Genomic DNA, 12,561 nt, shown 5'->3' with positions numbered 1-12,561 from the left:
TCCTCACAAAAGCCCTAACCACAATGCTAACTTAAAACCTAATTTAAACTTGTGATAGAAATAACTATAGCTTTAACAAACCTTAGCCTTTACTCTAAGCCTGTATGTTTCCCTAATTTACTAAGCTCCACACCTAGCCAACACCCTAAACCTAACCCTAGTAATAGATCTAGCCATAGCCTTGACAGAGCTGTAATCCAACCACTAACATTAACACTAACCACAGAACTAAACCCAACTGTAACCCTAACTCTAACCTTAATTCTGAAGCTCTTGATCTCAACACTAGAATTAACCTTAACCCTATGCCTTCACCCTATTTTTTTTTCTTCCATTATTGGTAAATTTTATGATGCAAACACAGTTACATTTATCACTAGGAACTTGTACCTTTATATGATGTATCTTGGTTATTTTTTTTCCCCATTCCCCTGCTGTCCCTTCAATACCCCACCCCATTTAAAAAGACTTTCTTTCCCTTTTTCATTTCTCCTTTCCTTTCTTTCTTAAAATTAACCCTTTGCCTAACAGGAGCCTAATTCTAACCTTAGCCCTAGAAATGATCCTAATCCTAAACCCTACCCTAATTCTTACCTCTTAACCTAACCCTAGCCCCAAATCTATCCCATACCTTAGAGGAAGTCCAATGCCTAGCCCTAACCATGAACACTCATTCTTAAACCTAACTTTAACCCTAATCTAACACTATCCATAACTCCCAAACGCTAATATTAAACTCTAATTCTAACTTGATTCCTAACACTAACCCCAAGCACTAAACCTAACACTTTATCCTAACCCTAAACCTAAACCCTAAACCTAAACCCTAATCCCTTGAAAAAGTTTCTTTCCGCTGCCACCTCACCAGCATTTGCTATTATTTGATTTCTTGATGATGGTCATTCTTTCTTTGGTAAGATAGAATCAGTGTTGTTTTAATTCTTTTTTTTTAAGAGTAGGAAAAATTTATTTCGAGAGAAAGAAAGCTTCTCCTTTTTTAAATTTTAATTCTTATTCAATTAATGCCCAGTGATGTTTAGAATTTTTCACATATTTATTGGCTATTTGCACTTCCCTTTCTATGAGGTGTCTATTCATTTTACTTTCCCATTATGGGATCTTGTATTTGGGGTGTATAATGTTTTTGAATTCCTTAGTTAAATTAATTCTTAATTATTTATTATTTGTGTACTATTGTGAATTATTTTTTCAAAATTTCCCTCTTATTGGTTCATTATTAGTGTATAATAGTCCTTTTGATTTTTGGGTTTTGATTGTGTGTGCTACTACATTGTTGAATTTGGTTATTAACTCCAAGAGACTTTCAGTACATTTTCTAGGTCTTCTGAGTAGAGGATCATGTCATCAGCAAATAATGATAATTTAACTTCTTCCTCTCCTATATCTATTTATTTATTTGTTTTTGTCTAATTATCCTTGTAATATTTCAAGTATTATTATGAACAGGAGTGATGTAGTGAATATCTTTGTCTTGTTCCTGTCTTTACAGGAAAAGCCTTCAGTTTTTCCCCCTTAATATGATGTTGCCAATAGGTTTGTCATAAATGGGTTTCTTGGGGAGAAACTTTTATTAGCTTTTTTATTTAATGTAATGCAGTGTCCATCAATAGAAAACATGGTATTTATAAACAATGGTGTACTCCTTTGTCATAAAGAAAGATAAATTTGAGGCAAGCATAGGCAAATGGATGCAACTTGAGAACATAACATTAAGTGTAATAAATGAGACATACAATTTAAATATACCATGGTTTCTCTTATAGTCATTTTGGTTCATATATGAGAGTTCACAGTCTATATTTTGAAATTAGAGAATTTTTATTCTTTGTTTTATGATAGTATATTGGAAAATGAATAGGAAACAATATTACAGGTATCCTATGGCATTTTTTAAAACACAAGGAAGAATAGGTTATTGTTTAGCTCCTTACTCTTCACTGATGTATTTATTAAATTCATCAAGCTGGATAACTAAGTAGACTTTTGCTACTTATAGGAAAAAGTCTTTTTTCAATTTATATTTAAGAAGTTCTTATAGGGATGGAGAAGTAGGTCAGTTGTAGAGCCTTTATCTCCATGTGGAGATACTGGATTTGATCTGCAGCAGTGAGAAAACACTGGGCATGGTGGCTCTGACCTGTAAACCATCCCCACCACTGAAAAAAAAGGGGCCATGTTTGTGGCTAAGTGCAAAAACCCTGGTTCAATCCATAGTACTAAAAATAAAACAAAGCAACATGCAACTTCTAGCAATCTTTAAGTTTATTAGCTATAGTGGGGAAACTTGTTCTATTAAAAAGATAAAGATTTCATTATGTTCACCACATATTGAGTTTCAAACACAGTCTTAATATTTTTTAATTTTTATTTTAAAATGGAACTTTCTAACTATGGTAGAATAGGTCACTTTATGTTCATAAAATATAATTTTTGCTGTATATTTTATGTTGATTTCTAATGTAAATAGTTATTTTATGGAAAAATAAATTTAAAGCACATAAAATGTATTACTTGATATTCATAAAAGATGATACTTAAGTTTTTTAAGTAATTTAATAAAAAGCAATATAACAATATCTATTTTTAAGTAATTTTTTTCTTTCAAAAGCCAGTTTAAAATAATTTGCTCTTATATTATCATTGGGTCATGTTTATTTAACTGCAGGTACTAGAAGAGAAGATTACTCATGACCTAGAGACCTCACTGTAGACTCATTTACTTCCTTAATAGACTAAAATGTATATAAATTACTCAACATCTACGAATCTTTACAAATCTACCCAGGAAGTCATGCTCCTTCATGCATAAGAAACCTGTGTATTCCAAACATCATATAATGATGAGATTGATACTGCTGTAGTGAAGAAGGGATATGAATAACAAAGAAAAGATTTTTCCATTTATTTTCTGGTCTAAATAGAATTTTAATGGTTATAATTGCTGTGACATCATGGTGCTTGAAACTGGGATTGGATCATTGTAAAGCATACAAAGAAAGAGAGAGCAAGCAATAGACTTCAAGGAGTTAGGGACAGGTGGTAGAATAGGATTTTTCCAAAGTTTCTGTATTAGATGAGTATGAATTTCCCCACCCTAGATGTTACCTTTGTCTACTTATTGTACCTTCCCTTTGGAATTGTTCTGATCAATGACTTAAGAGGCCGTAATTATATAAGCCTGTAACACCTTATATTTGCCCCATCATACAAGGCATACTCCACTTAGAATACTGTATTGTAGTTGGATGTTTGCTATAATTTTTATCTCCCCTTTTGGATGGGGGGCAGGGACTGCATCCTGCTAACTATTCATCTTTAGCATCCAGCAATTTAATTGATGCATTTATAATGCATAAAAATGTTGGTTAAATCAATGAATAATTAAAATTCAGCCTGAATAAATGGAATAATCTATGTCCTTTGAGATAGAGTAGGTGAAGCACAGAAATGGAGGAAAAAAAGAAATTCAAGGTCTGAGTTGTTCAGACAGGATATTTTCTTCAGTTGTTCAGACAGGATACTTTCTTATCTTCTGCACTTAGACTTTGGAGAATAAAGAAAGCATACTTAAAAAAGAATTAAGATTTCAAAGTTCTTGTTTTGCAAGACAATTACCTTTGTGATGTTGACCAATTTTCCTACTCTAGTGAAATTCTGTTCTGCATTTGTAAAAAGGAGACATTTAACTGTATTACTTCCAAGGTCATTTGAGTAATAAAATAACAGAAATAGAGCTGAAAAATAAGCTGGTTGGGATGAAAGGATTCATGTTGGGTCAGGCAAGACTTATTTAACAATATAGTCCTTTAAAATAATTGGATATGTCAATGAGGAAATTCTACTCCTTTCAGCCATTTCTAGAGGAAAAGATACTTGGTCATTTGCATGGTTAGAGGTAGACCACTTCTAATTCTGGTTTCCAACTCATGAGAAAGAAGGAAGAATAGGAAGACAGGTATAAGGGGGTACAGACATCATTTCTTTCTACTTTTATTTTTCTTGGTAAAATGTTCAGAATTTGAATTAAAGTATATTTCCTTGCTTTGTGTCCCAGAAGAAAGGGAAAAAGATACACAGAAATATCTACCAGTAATGATCAATACATTCAATGTATACTTTAGACTGTAATGAAATATTGTACCCTTTTAATTAATACGTCATTATATTATAAATGCATACTTCCTTGTTATACAATGATGATAATAAAAAAAATGTAACAGTATACTGTGTTACAATTGAAATTATTTCAAGAGTATATTTAATAGACTAGAAATGAGCACAAAATATATTGTTAATTTTGAAAGCATATAATGAGGAAAAAATATCTAATTTGTAAAAAATATTAATAAAAATTATACAAATTAAATATATAGAGATTGAAATAATATGTAAGATTATTTTAATAGCATTATTTCTATCTAGCTTTATTTTCTCTATATATGTTTCTATATTTTTTCATTGAGTTTATTGGTACATTTTAGGTGTACAGTACAGTTACATTCATCATTGGGATCTTGTACCTTTACATGACAGGTCTTGGTTCTCATTTTTTCCCCTTGTCCCTGCCCTCCCTACACCCCCTCCTCCTTTCCCTATTTACAAAGACTTTATTTCCATTTTTTCATTTTCTCATTTTTTTCTTTTCCCTTATTTCCTTTCCCCTACCTTTCCCACTTCCCCTACACCTTTAGTCCTTTTCTTCCTATTTCACATTGTCAATTATATCATTAGGATCTTATGTACAATTATAGTTTTTCACACCAACCAACATGTACTTATCATATAAATAAGTAAAATAAAAGTTGAATTACAAAACAAAGTTTGAGGGTTATGAGATGATCGTGCAGTATTTCATGTTCATTGTACTTCAGCTATGATTTTGCTAGAATTAGTATCATTTTTCATTATTCTATTCAGACATGCTTAATATTTAAATTAATGTCAACAATGTAGGAGAGATAATATGGGGAAGTGGAAGGTTCAGCATCTGTTTTCTGATTTGTTTCTTCTGAGGTTGTTATGGGAGTTTCCTGTGTCGCCTCATATTGTGATAATAAAATGATGCAAATCGGGTACTTAAAAAGCAAAACAATATAATTTTTCTTGTAATTCTGCAGGCTACAAATGTAAGATTAGAGTGCAAGCATGGCAGGCTCCTGGCTTACAGAGAGTCACCTTCCCACTGTGTACCTGGTGTGTCAGACGTGGAGGTGGAAATGTCTGGTGTGCTTTCTTACAGTGGTACTAATCCTATTAGAGAGGGCCTCACCTTCATTGCCTAATGACCTCTTAGGTGTTTCATCTCTAAATACCCTCACATTGAGGGAAAGAACTTCAACTCGTGAATCTGAAGGGGACACAAACATACATCTAGAGCAGAATGGGCTGCAAAGAATGAAAACATTGGGCAGGTAAGTAGCTTATTCCTCTCGTCTAATGACCTCTGGGTAAAAAGACTAATAGTATTTCCTAAGAAGATACTTTATATCTATAAACTACTTTAAATATCTCTGCTTGGAATTTACATTTGGTAAACTAAACTACAATGTTCAGATTTGTAAAACATAGCTTCTTGATAAATGTCATATAAACTGTAAAACTCTTAAGTATACCAAATGGATATATTTTGTAATTCAGTATTTCCTGCTTTGTGAAACAACTGATTGCCCTAACAGTGAGTTAGAAAATAGCATGCCTAATGAAGGAAAGAAGAGCTAGGAGCCATGCAAGATGTATTTGATATCTCCTTGCATTTTTTGTGCCTCTGTTTTGCTTGCATTTTTTAAATTACTGAAAAAAACCCAAAAAAGCAAAAAATCCCTAAATAATGTGTAAAATCCTTAACATGCATGCATCTAATTTAACAATTGAATTCTTTATGGGTAATATGAAAAAAAAGAAATATTACTTGTGACTTGTGGTTCTCTCAGTAATATAAAAACTATTTTATTATTAAAACAGTTGTGTATTGTAACAAATTCACATAAAAAGTCTTATCACAAACCCTGTAAAAGGATAAAAGTGTAAATTGAATGTCTGAAATAACTACAATATTAAAAATGAGCTTTTATTTCCTATCCACATTATATAGTTAGCTAAATATTTCTATCTTCAAATTATTTGTGTGTTCTGATATTGAATATTATTTATTTTGCTAGTTATACAAAGTAGCAACATTTTACTATTAGAAAATTTGATTCTTTCTAAAGCAAGATGTCATACACTTTTAATTATACAGGGAAAATTGTTTTGCTTTTGCAAACAAAATTAAAAGGAAACAAAAGCCCCTTGATATTGCTAGTGTATTCTGTAGCAGTTTACAAGTTTATATCCAACTGCCATATTTTCAGCAATGAGGGTTTTGATCAACATGTAAGCACAATCATTTAATTGTTAATAAAACAATTTCTTGCCCTTTTCCTTCTCCTCTAAAGAAAGTACTTCCTTCAAACTGTGGATCTAATCAGGTTTATTCTTTATTCAATCATACACACTCTGCCTAGAGAGGCCAGTAGAGAAATGCCACCCTTGCTTTGCTATGGATCACCTCTGATAGCAATAACTTCCAACTGGACCTCTGAGTACGGAAGAGTCTTTCTTCCATTCAAGTCAAGGAGATGGATTCTTGACCCTTCAGGTTCTACAAGGTCACCATCTAAGCCTTCATGGGTTTACAGTAGGGAGGCCCTAGATTTTGGATTCATCTTAGTACAGAGGATCCCAGTTCGCTGCTTGCCTTTATTTAGTATTTTGTGTTTGTTAACAGAATGACTAAATATCTACTTCAACAATATACAAATACTATTGAGAACAAAGCAAGCATGGAAATGCTAGGGGTAATTTTGGCAGCATAGCATGTTTTAAGTGTTGCATTCAGAATTCAGTGATAGCACTGACTATGTAACAAAATCACTTGCTTTGCTAGCAAAGAGAAAATGGGTCTCTTCGATTATAGAAAAGCTGCACAATGTGCTAAAAATTGGAATTGTTTTCACAAATTTACAAGATATGTGTTACAATCTGAGTACTGGGGTTGCATATTTAAAATATTTCTTGAACAAGGTAGCTTTAGCATTAAACTTTACTGATACAAATATTGATGTGGATATTTACCAAATGGAAAACTAATACCAAAATAGCCAAATTAACAGCCAAATTGTCTTCTGCATTCAGATGTTTCTTACATGACATTGTGTCCTATTCCTGGAAATAACTGCAATTAAACCCAAAAAGCAGTTGGGAATTCAGAGACAATTTCCTCATCATAAAATTCAATTATATAGCTCAACTGCAACATTTATTGATTAGAGATTTGAAGACATTTTCCTCAAGCGATCATATTTTGCAGTATACATACAAACAAAAAAACCAGAAATAAAATTTAGAGGACAAAAAGTCCACTTCTGTAAAAACTTAGAAATCATCTCCAAATTGTGCATAAATCCTGTTTGGGGATTATTTCAGTGAAATTACAACATCACTGTCAACCAAATCTTCAAGTCTATGAAAAGAAGCAGAATGTTTTTCTTTAAATGAGTTCTCATCAGAGATAAAATGAAAGCAAGATTTGTGGCCAAATGAACCGTGACTCTAACCTTGATTCAGGATGAAATGAACTGAAATATCCTTCTCTTCCAATGACCTCAATTAAAATTTAGAATCTGTAAATATGCTGTATTGTATCTGAAAAGGGAATTAGTAAGCAAGAGTGCTAAGAAATATTTTTTGAAATGTCAGAATAATAACAAAATATCTTGATATAATATTTTAAAATAATAAGGTTAGATTGAGAGTCTTGCTCAGTAGGAGAGCATTAGCCTATTATGTACTTAGTTCTGTGTTTTGTCCCCTGCACCAAAAACAACAGCAATAATAATATTCTTGGGCCTGGGACTTAGCTCAGTGGCACCATGCCTGCCTTCCAAGCTCCTGGGTTTGATCCCTGATATCCCCCCAAAAACTAATATTATTATAATAATACCATTTCATAATTGGCAATGTGCTTTAGCTTTATTCATATAATTTAAATATGCATTCTGATAGTGATATTCACTTTTCAATCTGGCTCTGGATAAATCATCATTTTAACACACAACCATTTTCCATTTGGCCAAAAGGTATATTTGTTATTCATTCCACATTTAATATACTAACTTATTTACTGAGGGACCAGGGAAATTTATGAAGAAATTGCATTGTATGAAGTTAAAGATTAAAATTCTGGCAAACTTGGTCTTTCTTTAAATCCCAGAAAGAAATCCCTAGCGGATCTCTCTCATTCATGTACTGGATTTTCTGGACTTCAGGCTGACTTGGGTTCTCTAAGTAAGAATCCCTTTTGTGTCAAACAGTTTTGAAAATACTGTACCATACAGTCCATGGCTGCTAAAATCACAGGCAACTAAGGAGCCTGGGTGGTATCATGGAACTTGGCTGTAGGGATGTATCTTCCTTTACAGCTGTCCAGTAAACTGGGATGAATTTTCCAGGCAAGCTCATTTGTCCTGTCTTGGCCTTCTTGGAGAGCAGGCTGCCATCATGCTGAATCGTATCTCCTAGAAGCCATACTAATGGCACAAACTCCAGCACCAGCCCTGTTTCTCCAGAGCAGTGGTGGCAAACTTATCTCAAAAGTGCTGCAGTGGGTGCGCAAAGCCCTCTGCTGGCCCCCAAGTCAAGAGTTTGAGCTGGTTTTGCTAAACTAAAACCTCAGTATTCAGATTTAATTTCAGTCAATAAATAAGTGGGTTTTGGGTTGTAGTTTGGACATTTTCAGTCTCTCAAGTTTCACCATTGCTGCTTTACAGTGTCAGTCTCATAATTATTGTGTATGCCAGTAACCAGGAATAGATGTTTTCTAGATGATTTGGCTTTTTATTTTGTTTTTATTGCACCTGGCAAGATACAGTTATATGATTGTTCTGCAATTATGCTATTTTAATAACTTTTAAAAATATACAATTTAAAAATATTTTCAAAATTTAAAAACCAAGCCATTCATTATAAACTCAAAACTTTTAGAAAATGAGAGATCTGGTTTCCTGATTTCTTTTGCCTTTCCCTTTGTGCCCACCTCTACTCTGTGTGTCATCACTTCAAGGTAAGAACAGCACTAACGTTTACTGACTTAAGTTTCACAGGTGTGTGGGCAGGGCAGTGAGCGCAGGGAACTTGCCGTAGATGGGCCATTGAGCCACTTCCATCAGCCTGAGAAATATTTTTTTTCAAAGCATATTTTCTTTTCAATATTCTTCACAGTTGGAACTTGTCCTTTACCGTTACATCCTACAAAATGCCTTGTTTAATAAGTACCTCTTATCCAAGGACAAACATTAATATTTTAAGAGGCAGTGTACTTTTATTTCATATTTAGAAATAATATTTCCCGCATTAACACTGTTTCTGACCTGCCCTTGGAGTATATGATTCCTCAATGTTGCTCTAAGGGGCTTTTAATTTCTCTTCTACTTTTCCAATGGCACACAGAAATCATAAAAATTTACATTAGCTATTAATGTCCACTTTTATTGGGACCTGGGGACAATCTTTCTATTCTATTCCATTCTTTGGAATCTGAGCTTCTATCTGATTTAAGGGAATGGAAGCTGATGATTACCAATATGTCCTACAACTGACCTGGGAGTAAAACTTGAGTAGTCATTATTGTTCTGCATAGCAAATAGACATACACAGGAAAAAATATTTAAAGTAAAATATAATTATACATCACATAATGATGGGAAAACATTCTGAACAATGCATGGTTCAGCAAGTTTGTCATTCTGTGAACTTCACGGAGTGCACCAATATCCACAAACGCTGAACACATAGGTCAGTCACTTGATGTGGGCTCTTGATGTAAGAAAGAGACCAATAAACATGATATTGGTGAGGCTATTGCTGACAGAACATAGTATACTGCTTCACAGGAAACTTTTGTAAGGAGAAAGAGCACAAGTTAAAATAATAACAAAAATATAGTAAATATATAAGCTCTAACAGTTATAGGTTTTTATCAACTATTGTGTACTGTAAATTTTTATGCTGTAATTTTAGGTTACTGGTAGCACAGTCGGTTTGCTTTCACTATCATCACCAAAACACACGGGTAACGTGTTTACTCACTTTTCTATGCGATTATGCTATGCGATTAAGATGGCAGCAGGGCCAGGGACTTATTACTCAGCCATAAAGAGCGAGAGAATAGATTCATTCATAGGAAAATGGATACATATTGAAGATATACTCCTAAGTGAAATAAATAAGTCCCACATGTGTAAATACCGAATAGTTTCCCTGGTGTGAATATTCTGCAACAATGCATAAGATTCTAATAAGATTACTGACATTTAGAAATGGGAGGAAAGGAGCTAAAGGTGTAGGGAAGGTGTGATACGTAGGGGAAGAACAAAAAGGGAAAAGAAAAAAATGTGAGAGAATGAAAAGATGAAAATAAAGTGTTTGTAGATGGGGAGGGGAGGAGGGGGTGAAGGGAGGGCAGAGGTAAGGGGAAAAAAATGAGAATCAAGACTTGCCATGTAAAGGTACATGATCCCAACAATGAATGTAACTGTACTGTATCCCTAAATGTACCAATAAACTCAATAAAAAAAAAAAAAGAAAAAAAGAAAAAAAAGATGGCAGCAACATCGCTAGGTAGTAGGAATTTTTCAGCTCCATTATAAATTTATGAGACTATCTGTGTATACATGGACAGATGTTGACTGAAACTTCGTTGAAGAATGCACGAATAGAAGAGTAGCAATCCATGTTTCCATTTGGCAATACATATAATTTTATTCTATCCCTGCTTCCAGGTCGTAAAATGGTTGCCTTGAGGAGTCCTCGTGGTACACTGAACTGAGATAATTCCTTTCCAGAACTGTAGTGACGTGGAGAGAATCCTGTGGACTTTGAAAAGAGTATGTGTGAAATTGTTGCAGCAGATTGAATTCAGGAAAGGAAGACACCCAGGGAGGCAGGGGGCAGTACACAATTTTTTATTACGTAGGTGGACCTGAGTGGGATCTCTCCCAAGAAGTCAGTCTCAACATATTGTGTTTTATAGGGTTTTAAGGGCAGCCTTTGGTTGGTTAGTTATTTGACTGTATTTTTTTGTTTGTTTTTTGTTTTTTTGCATCTATGAGGATTGATTTAATTCCATTGGAGTTCCCTGGGAATATAGCAAGCAAAGATCACACAAAGCAGAGCAGTGGAGGGGAGGCAGAGCAAAGAGTTCTAGCAAGACCTTCTGAGTTCATTATGATCCTGTGGTGACAAAGTACAGAAGTCATTGTGATTATGCACATACCTTCAACCAAGAGCATAGCTACCTAGTTAACCTACAGTTGCTTAATAACACAGTTAACTCATATTTATCCAATTTAGTTATTTTTATTAGAAATATTTCCATCTGCCTAGAAATTCCCTTTCAAAAATTAGCCATGAAAATCATCTGACTATGAAGAAGGAAAGTCTGGGTTTTTCTGAAGGAGTTTTGGGCTGCAGAAGGAAGATGTTACTTGGCCCAGTGGAAGGAACAAGCACCTAAGCAGATCAAGACACTATTATTGTATGGACTCAGGAACTGGATTTTTGTCACTCATCAAGTGAAGGATTTCAATCATCTGATGTTCCAAGAGGATTACAGTGTGACCATTAAACATGACATGTCAACTTGAATGGATTAAGAAACACATCACTGATTAGCAAAGTACACTTTCTGGGTGTGTTTGTGGATGATTGACATGTAAGCCAACAAACTGAGAGGAGCAAATCCAACCTGAATGTGGTGGCACCAACCAATATTGGTTGCATCCTGGATACAATAAAAAGTGAATGAAGAAAGAAGCATCTCTGTTTCAGAAGAGCTCTAGTCTTCATCATCACATTTAGATATCGGTCTTCAGGTTCTCTTAAACCTTCCAAGGTAGACTTGCACTGATGACTCTATAGTAAACTTTCAGACCTTTGACCTTGGACCTCTCCTGCCCTTGATCCCTCTTTTGAAGTTTTCATCTTCTTTGCAGCAGTAGCTACTGAATCCTCCGGTTCTCCAGAAAACAGATCACCACTGTAAACTCTCCTACCTCTGTCTTATAAGCCTACCTAATAAATTGCATTGTGTAATTATATAAATAGTTTCTATTAATTTTATTCTTCTAAAGAACCCTATTGACATAAAAGGCATGCAATGATGGATTGCTTGTTTTGAAATAATATATCCATTTATTTGTTCACTTATTTAATCACTTTTCATTGAGTCCTGTGCTCTACAACTACCTATAATAGTGAATAAGATAAGGTTCACCGTCATCAATGAAATGATGTTACACAGGGGAGAGGTCTTCAAAAATCAAAATAAAGATATAATAATAAAAACAATCATAGTTTAGATTATCATAATTTCTATGCGGAAAAACCAGGGAAAAGAGAAAGGGATATCTTGGTGAGGAGGAAGTGTGAAGATTTTAAAGAGTTGAGTGCCTGACAATGTGATAGGTGAAAAATATCTGAATGAAAGGAAGGAAATGGATCTGT

This window comes from Fukomys damarensis, unplaced genomic scaffold (assembly GCF_012274545.1).
Source record: "Fukomys damarensis isolate Sample0158 unplaced genomic scaffold, DMR_v1.0_HiC HiC_scaffold_20, whole genome shotgun sequence".
Classification (NCBI taxonomy): Eukaryota; Metazoa; Chordata; class Mammalia; order Rodentia; family Bathyergidae; genus Fukomys; species Fukomys damarensis.
The sequence above is the reverse complement of the archived record's forward strand: the minus strand, read 5'-3'. Positions refer to the sequence as shown.